We start from the raw sequence: 14,965 nt of genomic DNA, 5'->3' as shown, positions 1-14,965 counted from the left end.
TCCACATCCTGTATAGTGAAGAAACAGAAATAAAAGCTATAAATGGAAAGGAATACTTCTCTAGGGTCATTTAATTCAAATTTTCCTAAGGAACATTCCTTCCTCAATTTTGATTGTCTAATAATATCCATTATTTTTCTAATATATACAAATATTTCTACACTACCCTAAGAGAGACTATTTTATTTCAAATATTTCTCAATGGAGAACTTGCTATGAAGCAAAATTTCTCATTTTCTAAATGTTTTAAAAAGAGATGATGGGGAGCACCTGGGTGACCCAGTTGGTTAAGCTCAGGCTTAGGTTAGCCTAAAGTTAAGCCTTAGGCTTAGGTCACAATCCCGGTGTCCTGGGATTAAGCCCCACATTGGGCTCCCTGCTCAGTGAGGAGTCTACTTCTCCCTCTCCTGCCTCTCCCTGACCCTTGCTTGTGCTCACTCTTTCATCTTTTTCTCAAATAAATAAAATCTTTTTAAAAAGTGAGGGCAGAGGGATGATAGAGGCACCTGGGTAGCTCTGTCAGTTAAGCATCTGACTCTTGATTTCAGCTCAGGTCATGATCTCAGAGTCATGGGACCCAGCCCCACATAGGGCTCCACACTGGGCATAGAGCCTGCTTGGGATTCTCTCCTCCTTTCTCTGCTCCTCCTCTCCCTCCCCCACCTGCACTTGCACACTCTCTCTCTCTCTTTAAAAAAAAAAAAAAAAAGGATGATAAAAACTAAAAATGATATGTAATGCATAAATCTGACACGAAAGTGGTAGATTAGGCTATGATGTATGCCTCCTAAGTTGTTATTTTTTATTTTTTTCCCAGCACCTCTGCGAAAGTATAAAATGTCTATGTGTCCATTATTGCATGTGTTTATAAATCTATGAAAAGATGGGTACCTAGGTCCTCAGTTGGTTAAACCTTGAATCTTGGTTGGCTTGGGTCATAATCTCATAGGTCATGAGATTTGAGTCCAGCATGGAGCTCCATGCTCAGTGGTGAGTCTGCTTGAAGATTCTTTCCCCCTCCCCCTACTTGCATGTACACTCTTTCTCTCCCAAATAAATGAATCTTTATATTCATTTTTTTAAAGATCTTATTTATTTATTCATGAGAGACACACACACACACACACAGAGAGGCAGAGACACAGGCAGAGGGAGAAGCAGGCTCCTTGCAGGGAGCCTGATGTGGGACTGGATCCCAGGACTCCAGAATCATGCCCTGGGCTGAAGGCAGGCTCTTAACTGCTGAGCCACCCAGGGATTCCCTAAATGAATCTTAAAATAATAAAACTATGAAAACAATCTAGCATCTTTTGAAGTATCTCCTAATTTTTTTTCCACCACTAGTAATTTAAGACAGTAAAAGAAAATTGCCCTGAATATTCAGAATATGGTGCCAGTTTAATAGCACTAATGTGCTTGTTGAGTGTCAAAGGTAGTACCATATTGCCCCTTTTGCATACTTTAAATTCAGTGTTCTCCTCTATTGGCTTCAAAGCACTGCTTCAAAATAACCTCATTTTACCAATTCAAGCTTACAGATCACTGACACAAGCACTCCTCTCCATTTGGACGTATCTTTATCTTCAATAAACGTGTTTTCTCCTTCCCTCCTCATCTCTGTTGTTCCCTCCACTAGGAATATCATTTTCCTTTACCTCTGCTCTTCCTTGAGTACCTCTTTTCCAGAAAGCTTTTTTTTTTTTTTAAGATTTTGTTTATTTATTCATGAGAGACACAGAGAGAGAGAGAGAGAGAGAGAGAGAGAGAGAGAGAGGCGAGACAGAGGCGAGACAGAGGCAGAGAGAGAAGCATGCCCTATGCAGGAGTCGGATGTGGGACTCTAGGATCATGCCCTGGGCTGAAGGTAGACACTCAACCATTGAGCCACCCAAGCATCTCCAGAAAGCTTTTTCTGAGTGTTTTGCCCATCTGGTGTTCTTACTGTCAATATGTCCATATAGCATTCCATTGTTCTGATTTCTCTTAGTTTATTCTTATGCTCGTCTGTAGGCTCCACCTGTCTTTGTATTCTGAAACACATTGGAAGTTCCTCTACCAAACTGTTTACTCATTGTTCATTTCTGTGTGATTCAAATTTCTAGAACCACCAAGTTGATAACCAAGGTATTAAAAAAAAAGAAAAAGAATAAAGGTTTTATGTGTACAGAAACTACATTCAGAACCCCTTCCCCCCCCCTTTTTTTTTTTAAGATTTTATTTGTTTACTCATGAGAGACATAGAGAGGCAGAGACACAGGCAGAGAGAGAAGCAGGCTCCCCGCAGGGAGCCAGGTCGGGACTGGATCCCGGAACTCAGAGATCATGCCCTGAACCCAAAGGCAGACGCTCAACCACTGAGCCACCCAGGCGTCCCCTTTTCCCTTATTTTGAAATGCAATTTCTAGGTGATCCTTGTGGTAGCTACTAACAGTGACATCATTTCATTTTGGACCCCCATAATACTCCCCCTCTTTTCTTTCCATGGTTTCAATTTTTTTTTTTTTTTTAGGAACAGAATTCTTTTTTCTTTTCAAACTCATTCTTACCAGAATTTCAAATATGTCAAAGAGATGCAAGCTGAGCAACCCTTGTCAAAGAGAATGTGGTGTGTACGGGGAATGTGAGGAGAGTCCTTCCAGCCTAGCATTTCCAAAGCCCTACGAGTGGCTCCTCTGGCTCCTTGGAGGAATTCTGGAGGCCCTTTGTAGAAACTGCAGGAACTCTGGCCTTGGCTCTACTGTCTTACTGTTCAGGCTTGAGCAAGTCTGTTTCCTCAACCTTAAAAACAATGCACTTGATCTTCAGAGACCATTCATAGAAATTACAAAGCAGCACGCTCAAAACAAAAAAATTCATACCTATTTTGGCCTTCTATTGTGTTGGGTCATTACTTTTAGATACTTTCTTAGGACAAAAACTGATGTCTGATAAAAATTAGTACCAAGGGTTGATTATAGATTTAAACTTTTTGCAGGGGGAGGGGAGATTTATCTAGGTTCTGCATTGTGGGTACCTTTTATTATCAGTAAATTTCAGTTGTGAAAATTCTAGTTTGAGGTAACATTTCAAAAAACGAACCCAAAGTTTGTATTCCACATTCACAATTTCTAATCTTTTGCATTCCTTCAAGAAAGCAAGCAGTGTGACACAGTGTTCCTACATGGAAACAATCTGGTATAAATATCATAGATATTTGTTTTGGCAGATGTTCATTTATAGAATGTGTGAAGAAATAAACTCAATATCAGGCAAATACCATTAAAGAGTGATATCATTCTAGTTAATAAAATATATTGGAAAACTTGGTTTTCCAATGAAACAACTTAGGATGTTTCATTTTAACTGTATTTTAAAACTATTTCTATGGGGGCATTGATTTCATTTGTAAATGGAAAAAGGCAAAATACCAAAACAGTAAGTACTACTTGATTACAAGCAACCTGTTAAATAAACTGTTGCTGCTTTTAACTGCAGAGTATTTAAATCTAACTGCTTTCTATATATTTTTTTAGATTTCTTGACTTCCCGGCAGATAAACTTGACTCAGCTGTCAATATAAAAGTCCCTTACCTGTCAATTTGGCTTAATCAAAACAATTTTTGATGCTACTAATCTTTCTACCCAAAATTTTCATTTTACAAAATAGATTTATAACATGAAAATCTCAACTAAAAAAACCCACTTAACCTATGTGTATATGTGTAGGTATATATGTACGTATATAGACATAATTTTAGAAACATTTATTGTTAAATAAAGTCACTTCTAGTGAATTAAACTTTGCAAATAAAAGTAGTATATTTAGGCAAGTTGTTGAAAATTTGTTTTTACCATAGTACCCTCATTACTAAAAAGTTACATAAAATTTTATTAAAGACACTTAAATTAAGAATCATTCAGTCCATGCACATTTTTATTCGTTGAATAGTTATGTTTAACCCAGATAGGAATGGAGTACTAAGATTTTGTTTCTGGTACCCAGGAAATTGCAAACTAATGAGGATCACAATGTGGAACTACAGTATAATTATCATTTTAGTGATACAGGCAAGTGCCTTAACATACCACTTAAATGTCAAAAAGCAAATGAAGTCTTAAATGAATCAAAGGAGAACTTTTTTTCTGGAGAAGCAGCGAGAGATTCCTAGTCAGACTAGTGACACTTTCTTTTCCTCCTCCTGAAGAATCAACATCAACCAGTTTTAAAAGCACTATTTTGGGTGGCGGGGGTGGAGGGGTGGGGAATAGTCTGGCTAGGGTGAGAATAGTGATTTAGCTTTGAGAAAGCCTGAAGTAGGAGGGAAGGATAAAGAAGTAAGATAAGAACAACAACAACAAAAGAACATTTATGGAATACTTTAGCAATTGAGCTTTTTATGTTTATTATGACATTGTGTTTCTTCTTAAAAGGAACTTGCTAGAAAGCTATTGAAACCACGGAGGTAGAAGAAGAAACAAACAGACTAGGATCTATTCAAACTTGTCACTATTGACCAGTCTTTGAGTGAAAAGTATCTAGCACCAAACTAATAGAGAATATCAGGTAAGATTTTCTTTCAAATTCTATTCATGCCTTGAATTTAATAGATCATCAATGTATTTGGTTTAATTAAGCTGTAAAGTTACAAGGAAAAATGACAAAGCTAATGCGAAGAAAAAAAAAAAAAAGAAAAAAGGTAATGCTCAGAAGACGGAGAATGAGTTTTTGGACTAGAAGCCACCCATTAGACCTCTTACTATTGATAAGGACTGCAAGAATTATAGTAAGGCCATAAACAGACACTTGGGTTCATTGCATATTCCTTTTTAGAAAAATGTTGAGTTTGGGGCCTTTAAGGAAAATATCTTATTATTTTTCAGTAGTTAAATACATCAAAATAAAAACCAAAAGCAAAGCATTCTGACAGTTAAATAAAAAAGATTTTTAACTTTACTGTACATTTGTGTTTTATTTATCTATATCAGTTCTTTATTTTATTCTCCAAATTAAATTTCCCTGAAATTTCTAGCAATAATAAAGGGGAGTCTGGGTTTTATAGCTTCTCTGAAGTTAATTAAATATCTTAAGAGTAGAAAATCAAGGGGCAGACAACAGTATGAAGTTATATATCTTCTAGAAAATCTATATTTAATTCATCTGTATGTTCAAATGGTAAGAACTTATTATCATTGTTACAATTTTATATTACATATAATAGAATTATAGCACATCTTGTCTGAAGCGGGTATTTCTAAAGAGAGGAGCAAGATATTTGTACTCAAGTGTAAACTTCCTGAATAGGAAATAATGTTCAAAAGTAAAGCTCAATAAGCCCAAGTGCATATTTTAAGGCTGTAAGAATTATTTAGCATTTGCTTCTATTAAGAGTTAGCTAACTAGGGGCACCTGAGTGAGTCAGTGGTTGAGCCTTTGGCTCAGGTCCTGGGATCAAGTCTCACATCAGGCTCCCTGGACCTCTGCCTATCTCTGCCTCTCTCTCTGTGTCTCTCATGAATAAATATATAAAATATTTTTTAAAAAAAGCTAACTAAATACAAGCTAATCTTGAATGCTATACTAAATTACTAGTATATTGATAATTAGTATTAGTTCCACTTTAAAGAGGAGACTTTTTGTACCTCTCTGAATTCATGCTAGTAACATTATTATCAATAAATCAAGACTTCCCTATTTTTATTATAGGCAGAAATATTTTGATATGCTTCTTCCTATATTGTAAAATAAAATATTAATACTAAATCCTGGGAAATTCTATATTTTATCTCTCATGGTATTCAGATTTCTCATGGAAAATGTATATAGAGTGTATTACATACTATTAAATTTTATGTCATAAAGTGAGAAAAGCAGTTTTAAATTAGTTATTTAAAAAATATATGGTCTTAAAAAAATAAAAAATATATGGTCTTTAAGGACAAATTGCTGCACATCAGAGTCAGATTTTTTGTTACAACAAAAAAATCTTAAAAGGCCAGATTAGTAAATATTTTAGGCTTTTTGAGCCTAAATGGTCTCTGTCTCTACTAAATTCTGCCATGGATCACAAAAGCAGCCATAGCAATACGTAAATGAATGAGTAGTGCTATCTTTCAATGAAACTTTATTTTCAAAGACAGGTGGTAGATCAGGTTGGCCTCTGGGCCATAGTTTACTGATTAGTTGTACTTAGTACTTTTTACATTTCCTCTATTTAAGAAAGATGATTTTGACCCACATTTCCCACTCTCTCTAGATATTATAGATTTGTATATATGTATATATAATTGTATTATAATTGAGTATATGATTGTTATGTAATATAATATATAACAAAATATAACATGTTTGTACATTGAGATTTTTAAGGATCAAATACATGAGAAAGTACTTTAAAAATGAAATATTGGTCAAAGGGTACAAACTTCCAGCTAAAGATGGATAAGTTCTGGAAATTATTGATAGCAAGGTGATTACAGCTTATAATTCTGTATTAATACTTGCAAGCTGCTAAGTAAGTAGATCTCAAATGTTCTCACCACAAAAAATAAATGGTAATTGTGTGATGTGATAGAGGTGGTAGCGACACTACTGGTGGTAATCATTTTGCAATATATAAATGTTTCAACTCAACATGTCTTACACCTTAAACTTATACTGTGTTATATGCCAACCCTATCTCAATAAAGCTTGGGGAAAAACTAGAAGTATTTCTATTTATAAATAAAAGGCGGTAGGACTGTAAAATGAGATGTTCAGCTATTCATGGCTAAAATGTATATCAGGATGTCTTTCTAACATTATAGTGGGTTAAAATTATTTCATGCTTCTAATGTGAAGAGACATGGAGATACCTTAATATCATATTATACATAATAAATGTAATAAATATATAATAATATAAAATATATAATGTAAAGTGTTATTTATGATCCTCTGTATAGTTAATTCTATCATAAATAGGAAATTTGTTTGAAACTAATTTGGTGTGCTTTAACATTATATTTAAAATACATGGAACCAGTATCATTTCAACACATGAAAAATAGGAAGTTGTTAATTTTATAAATATCCAACAATCTCACTGATTTGCTATAAAATCAGTGTCACTACCATGTGATACTTGGGGTCAAGGATGTTAAGAAAGAAATGAGCTAAAGAAACAACATGGCTGACAATGGAAGCTTTTGTTACCTTCACATGGAAAAGTTGAGAAAATACTAAACCTGAAATTCTCCACGTAAATTAGGAAATGTGAGTTCTCTCTTTTTTTAAGATTTTATTTATTTATTCATGAGAGACACAGAGAGGCAGAGACACAGGCTGAGGGAGAAGCAGGTTCCCTGTGGGCAGCTTGACGTAAGACTCAATCCAGGACCTGGGGTCATGACCTGAGCCAAAGGCGTAAGCTCAACCACTGAGCCACCCAGGCACCCTGGGAAATGTGAGTTCTAACATTAGGTAGGCAAAGGACAGTCCTTTAAATTATTTTAATGTGAAGGCTATTCAGATTAAGAATTGATTTATTGATAATTATCCATAATAGATTATTGATTTATTGATAATAAATTATCCATAATTAAATTCAAAGTACAGTAACAAATAGCTCAGATTCACCTTAAAACTTTTCTGCTGAATTCAAAGATAACAAAAATTTGCTTCAGTTTTTTTTGTATCTTTCAGGGTCTCAAAAGTATCTTAATTTATATAGATTGTGATAGGAGATTAAATGTTCTTAGAAACACTATCACCTTTAGGTAGTGACTTGACTTTAAAAACATTTTATGATGTATTACATAATATAGGGAAATAATTCTAGTTAAGCAGGTACATGCTACATAATTTACATTTTTAGAACACTTACATGGGAGACCGGGGGTTTTAAAAGATAAGGGATTCCAGTAACATTACCACTCATTTGAATGATGAACAATAGACAAGTTAGTGCTAATCAGATGTTTTTCTGACCTATTTAAAATGATTCAACCCTCCCACATCCAGGTCCCAGAGAAAAAAATATATTACAAATTGGTTCATTCTTTTCTCTCCACATCTGGGGATATTCCCTCTTGATTCTCAAGTCTGATATGGATATGATACATACTTCTAAATTAGTACTTACTGTATTACATCATGGAAACTCTATATTTTTATACACATAAAATGAGTTTTTTAAGGACAGAGCTGTATCTTACAGTATTCCTAGTGCTTCACACAGTACTTGGCATTTCCTCATATTTACTGGTTAAATTGAATTAAAGACTACACTACAAGGAGTTCCACTGTCACTGACATTAACCTTGTTAAGATATATGGTTTCTCAACATAATGGCACCATACAAAAAAACTTTTCTGGAAACTATCTAGGGAGACATGAGAAGGACAAAGTTGTGTTTCAGAGGAAGGAAGGTACTGTGCTAACATTTCCTGGGGTGGTCAACAAGCTTATATTTTATTTGCTTCTTAATAAATGGTTTTAAATAATAAGTTTGCACTATTGAAACCCACTATTACCTTGAGAAAGTCTAGTTAGGAATAGAGTATAAGGAGGCCCTTAAACGAACACTTTTCTCTATAGCTTACTCATAGGGCATTGAGTGCAACCTATTCTACAGATGATCTACTGTCATGAAAATGGTTAGAACACTAAAAATATTATATTTTAAGCAGGATGTTGGAGAGATGGTTTCCCATTAGAAACAAAGGAATTTGAAAGGAATTTGAACATATAATTCATATATATATAAATAAGTTTTCTTAAGAAAGAATAACTGGAAGAAGGAAGTAGGGGTGATTTCTCTCAATAGTTAATGAGGTTATTTTCCTTAAAAATATACACTACCTATAGGCATACCTGACCTTCCCCAGGCCTACGGCATACATTATATTGAAAAGGATTTGGACCTATGCCTCACAGCTTGTACATCGAAGGGTACTGATGGTTTGGGGCCCGTGTGTACATCACTGTGTACAAGCATTTGTGCAGCCAATTCTTGACTTGTATTTTCACGGCTGGTAGAAGAGAACTGCTTCAACTTTATTCCCTCAAAACGCGGCACCTGCCCTACCCCAAGTTCTACATTCTGGTCTAGCTAACCAGTTGTAAATACGGAACGTTCTGTGTCCTCTCACACAGCCTTGTACTCCTTTGCATGCAGAACATCCTCTCCAAATGTTTCTTTTGCTTAGGACGCTCTCCGCCACACCCAAGCTCTGATCTAATTCCCACCCACACTTCCAGGCCTGGCTTAGCTGTAAACGTTTATGGAAGGCATCCTCAGCCCTTTTACTCATACTTCCAGATCACCTTTGCAGAACTGTCCGTTCACCTCTTGTTTTTCTATTTGAAGTATTGTCTTGAAGACAAGGCCAGTACCCATTATCATATCTTCAGCAATACAAAAACAAGGAGGCAGTCTGCAGATAGAGTGAAGATTTCCAGCTTGCTAACGCTGTAGGGCTTGATAGCAGCATTACTTTGGGCAGATATCAATCTCTCTATGGTTCAGTTTCATCATCTATAAAATACATGTAATACTTTGGAGGGTTGTAAATAAGTACTCAAATACGTAATTGTGCTTTTGTAAGCACTTTACATGTATTATCATTTATTCCTCTGTACAACTCTAGGAGGCAAGTAATGTTATCATTTATATTTTATAGTTACACTGAAACATAGAAATATTAAGTAACTGGCCCAACAAGTATTCAGAATAAGACCATAACCAGAATTTGAACCTGGGCTGTCTGACTCCAGAGTACACATTCATTCTATAATGCATTTCATTTTGTTTCCAGTTCCACTACTTATAAGGATATTATATTTTGATGATCTTCATGTTCATGTATTTTCACCTTTCAGCAAGTCTCATGAGGCAGTTACTTTTCCTTTCTCTTTAAAGAAAACTGTGTAAATTCAGAAAGATTGTAATTAGAAGAATTTCTTCTTAAGATGTATATTTTATTCCAATTTGAAGAGCAATACCAAATATATGGAATAATTGCAGTTTTCTTATCTTAACCCCTTAGTCCTTATCTAGGCTTTAATATGTAAATGCATTAAATTCTTGCTTCACTTCTAGTCAGACCTTGATACCAAATATTCTCATTTAAATTATTAACTCCCTAGGCTCCTAAATTATCCTAGTGTGTCTAGGGGGCCCCAGGCTCATTCAGGCAGGAAACCAAATCCCTCCACTTTCTGCCCCTATTATTCTTTTTGTCAATGTATTTGTTCTAAAAATCTATTTCCATAGTTGCTGATTCTTATTTCTGTTTTGCAGAGAAAGATTATCTCCCAACAGACCTGCAGATAGGAGATTATACACCTTTGCTAAGAATAAAAACTTTGCTTGACTTAAAATTCTCAGTTCTAAACAACCCCTCTTCCTTTCAAAACAGCAATTTAACTTTTCTTAAAGAGATCAGATAGTGCTGGTGGTCTTGGATGCAAAGTGTTTAGACTTGATGCTATAGTCATTGGAGAGCTACTGATGATATGAACGTATCTTGTAAAACACGTCACAAAGATTTGGTTGGCAGGGGTCAGCGGGGACTTAGGAGGGACTTAGGAAAAGAGACTGAATCAAGACTGTTGCAGCATTGCAGATGTGGGTGTTCTCACTTGGGGAGGGACAGAGAGAATACAGAGGGGTGCTTTTGAAAGATAGGGTGAAGCAAGAGTCTATATACTGCTTGACAAGATACAGGAGGCCAGGGAAGAGGGGAAGGGAAAAACCACGTTTTCTCTGCTTTAAGGCTGAGTGACCAAAAGATGATATAAACAGAGATGGAGAGAGCTGATTTGGGCAGCAGGCATGGAAAGTGGTGCAGGGTGCTGGACAAGAAAAGAAGAGTAAAGTGAGTAATCTGACTACAAACACATTTCATATAACAGCACTGAATCTATATCTTCTATTTTCCAGACAAAAGATTGAGTTGAAAATTAATAGTCTATAAATGTATTATTAAAATTCTCTTTCTCCTAAGTAATTCCTAAATCATCAAAAACATGAGCCATTAACTCTTTTAAAAATAGGACATCTAATTTAGTCCTATAAAAAACTGAGAATGCTTTTAAAAATATCCAGCAAGTATTGAGACATCACATAACACTTCTTTCTAGAAACAACATATTTAGAAAATGATTTCTCAGATACTTCAGTGGCCCTAAAATAGTCCTCTCATTGTATGTACTCTGTTTCGGGAATGAATGACTGAGAATATAGTCAGTGGGCAGTTAGTTTAAAACTGTACAAGAATGATTTAAAAAAATAAAGACGTTAATTTCAGAGCTGTCTACACATTAGTGACAATTAGTCAAGAAAATTCTAAGGGAGCAAGATCCAATGCAGGAGAGCCCAGAGGGTTTGGGACTAGATCTTGTATTACACCTAAAATTAATTGTGTACCCAGGGTACAAGGCTGAATAATGCCACGGGAATAAAAGAATATAAAGAATAAAGGGTGGACTGTGGTGGTAAATGTAATACAAGACTGGGAGGGGGGAGGGCTAGAAAACGTTGCTAAGTGTGTGCGTTCTAGCGGAAAAGCCAATGAGTAGGAGAATGGAAGCTGCTAAAATAAAAAACTGAATATATGCATAAGAAAACCATGTTATGTGGGGCTTTTGGCATATGTCCCACACCCACAATTTACGACATCGGTTTGGTTCACAAATGAAGGTAATTACACATCAGCCCTTACCTGCAATCGGCACCCTGACAATACCTATAGTTTGCTTAAATCCTCTGAGCAGCTAGCCATGTAGCATTGTGCCAATCACAATTCAAGAACCTTTCTTTATTTGCCAGGTATTGTTTGAACGTTAAAAAATAAAATCAAGTGACGCAAGTAGCTTTTCTGTGGCTATATTGTTTGCCAAAGCTGTGACTGGATAAGGTCCAGTAGTACCTTTAGGATGGGCCCAGAAATAAGTAAGAAAGCAAGGCGTATTTTGATAGAAACTTCTAGAAAAATGACACGATTTCAGGGCTTTAATTAACCTTCGGAATCATAATGCAGCTCCTCGTTTACAGTGAAAAATATTTAGGTCCAAAGGAGGTCAAGTGACCTGTGACCTGCCCAAGCTCACCAAACTAATTACTAGCAAAGCTAGCACCAGAAGTCAGGTGTAATTCTCCTTCTCTGCCCTGCTCATATCAGAAGTCATGCTGCCTTCACCTGAATTCACAAAACTCCCAAATGCCATTTTAGCTAAATGACATATTCTAAAACTATTTTTTTCTATATAAATCAATCTAGTTACAGCATGCTAGTATCTGAGACGTTCTTTTTTTTAAAAAAAAAAAATTTTTTTAAGATTTTATTTATTTATTTATGAGAGATACAGAGAGAAAGGCAGAGACACTGGCAGAGGGAGAAGCAGGCTCCATGCAGGGAGCCCGATGTGGGACTCCATCCCGGGTCTCCAGGATCATGTCCTGGGCTGAAGGCAGTGCTAAACCACTGAGCCACCTGGGCTGCCCCCCCAAAAAAAATGTTTTTAAGACCTTATTTACTATTTGAGAGCAAGTAAGTGCATAAGTTGAGGGGGGAGAGGGGCAGAGAGAGAGGGAGAAGCAGACTCTCCACAATGAGCCTGACCTTGGGCTCAATCCCAGGACCCCAAGATCAGGACCTGTGCCAAAGGCAGACACTTAACTGACCTGGATGGCCCATATAGAAGATATTCTGAAATTAGCATTTTCTACCATTCCAAACTAAGTCTTGCTAAGCAAAATTTTAAACAAGTATTTACTATCAGGTTTTTAAAACAAATTAAAACAACTGGTGAACAACTTCTGGTGAACAACTTCTCTGATTTTATCTGCCTGATGTTTGGTTTCACAGGTTAAAAACTAGAAAATATTTTATCTTTCCCATAAGGCCCCTGACATGATTTTGGTGATTAATACAACTCACATTTATGAATTTTTTTTTTTTTTTTTTTTAGTATACAGCCTTTTACAGTGAGACCGTCTAGATAACATATTAGCTCAAGTTTTTGTTAGGGAAAGCCTTTTAATGTTTTTCTCCCTCTCTGTCTCTGTCCTTGACAAGTAAAACAGGTCCTTAAAGACTTTAAAAATGTGGCTTAAAAGACAAAACAGGTGTGTGCTCTTTAATCTGTGGGCATCACTACCTCATCCCATGTAAAGATGCTTGTTGCTAATAGTAGAAATAGTATCTGACATAGGTTTGTTTGGTTTTCATCAGTATTTACAGTTCAGATTTCATTTTGTTTTTCACAAGACCATTTGGTATCAGTTCAAGCTAACATTTAACACCTTAGCAAAACAACCCAAAGTTGATCCGATATACATTACACACGTATACACACACACACACACACACATACACACACACACACACACTTTGCAAATGTCAGATACCTGTAGATAAAAGAAAATGGTCACCTGATACTCCTCTTGAAGGTTCATCTCTCAGGCCTATCTAAATGAGGGGAAGACCCACCTAAGTATTATAATACAATAGCAGAAGACCATTTAAAATAAGAACTAATTTACTTTCTAATTATTTTTTAGAACTCCTAAGTTTTCTGCAGTTCAGTGCTTAGGTGGTTATGAGGTTATGCAGAAGAGTCTAACAGGTAGATTTTGGCAGATACCATGGTTTGAGAGCTTCAGGAAGGCCATGGGAGGTAGACACAAGGCTGGGAGGGGCACAGAGTTGTTATATTTTAGGCTGGAGTCCAGGGAAGTCAAGTAAGGCCAAGCACAGCTGGCAAAGGCCATCGTTCTAGGTAATGAAGGCCCAGAGTCCAGGAAGTCAGAGCAAATTGGAAAGACAGATTCTGGAGAACAGGTAACACTTTGTTCTTTCTGCTCTCTGTGGCCATGACAGGCCCCGTTGTTGATTGTTACCAGAAAGAGGTCAGAAGTCAGCCTGGGTATTCTGCTTCTCACTGAAGCAGAGGCACCAGGATCACTTGGTATGGATTTTTGCCATTTTAGATCATTAGATGACTGACTTCTCTATTTCAGACTATGCTGGTAACCTTTGAAGGGGGCTACTGAGTATATATATCCATCACATTCTTGATATGTATTAAGGCCGACAAGATTTAAATTTATGATACATACAAATATTATGAGGGAATAGAAATAATAAAATGTCAGTTGGTGGTAGATGAGTCCATCATTTCACAAGCTGTGTTATCTTGTGTCGGTCATATAACCTTGTTGATTTGCATTTTATTCACCTGGAGCAGATTTAATGCCCTACGATATACAAAGCACTAATCCTTGGGCTTGATATAAATTACTTCCATTAATTCACTTACTCTTTTGTCAGCCAACAAAAACTTACTGAGAGCACTACCATGGACGATTCTGGATTCTAGGTCTGGAAACGGGGTGGTGAGCCAGCTGAGATGTTCTTGTCCCCAAGGAGCTGGCACTCCTGCTTGCTTCGTTTGTTTGTTTACATATGCCAATTACCTACTTTCTACTTCACAGAGTAATAAAATGTTGGAGAACATGGTTGGGTAATAAGGAAACCCACAAATAGTTACAGTGATCACGATCCAGGGTGTGGATCACTTAAAATATCAGTAAAATATCTTGACTCATCCCAGATTGTGGCAAATCAGATCACAACAAATTAAATTTACCACTTCAAGTTATCCAAGACTATTAAATGTAGTGTAAAACCTGAGTAGTTCACATACATGAATTTGAAATATCTGTTCAAATACCTGATTCATTTTACTAATCCTTAACTGCATCTTGTATTCCTTGATGTCTTCTATTACCTACACTCAAGTCTTTGGCTTCTCTACTTCCCAAATACAGACACTAGCTGGAACATAACCTTTTTTTAAAAAAAGTTAAAAGTCACAATCACATGTAAAGAGTAATTTTTTTTCTTATTTGTAGGCTACATTTTCTTAACTATCTCTTTTCAAATATCACTGTATAGCACAAAAATAAATATAGGGCTTCAGTACTTTATGTTCAAAAGACT

The 14,965-nt window shown here is 36.1% G+C and overlaps 1 protein-coding gene and 1 long non-coding RNA gene across 11 annotated transcripts in view; one reads left to right on the top strand and one right to left on the bottom strand.

Annotated features, from left to right (window-relative positions):
* LOC112668210 (uncharacterized) overlaps positions 1 to 14,965 on the top strand; it is a 75,970-nt gene that overhangs the window by 16,115 nt on the left and 44,890 nt on the right. For 6 of the 7 annotated variants that reach the window (XR_007408788.1, XR_007408784.1, XR_007408787.1 and 3 more), the window contains one exon: positions 4,411 to 4,543. The exons of the other annotated variant lie outside the window; for it this stretch is intronic. This is a non-coding gene — a long non-coding RNA (uncharacterized LOC112668210). The remainder of the gene's footprint in view (positions 1 to 4,410; positions 4,544 to 14,965) is intronic. 7 annotated transcript variants of the gene reach the window in all.
* ITPRID2 (ITPR interacting domain containing 2) overlaps positions 1 to 14,965 on the bottom strand; it is a 110,747-nt gene that overhangs the window by 55,092 nt on the left and 40,690 nt on the right. The gene's annotated exons all lie outside the window — the stretch shown is intronic.

Source organism: Canis lupus, chromosome 36 (genome assembly GCF_003254725.2).
Source record: "Canis lupus dingo isolate Sandy chromosome 36, ASM325472v2, whole genome shotgun sequence".
In the NCBI taxonomy this organism is placed as follows: domain Eukaryota; kingdom Metazoa; phylum Chordata; class Mammalia; order Carnivora; family Canidae; genus Canis; species Canis lupus.
Note: the sequence above shows the minus strand (reverse complement) of the source record. Positions and strands in the feature narration are given on the sequence as shown.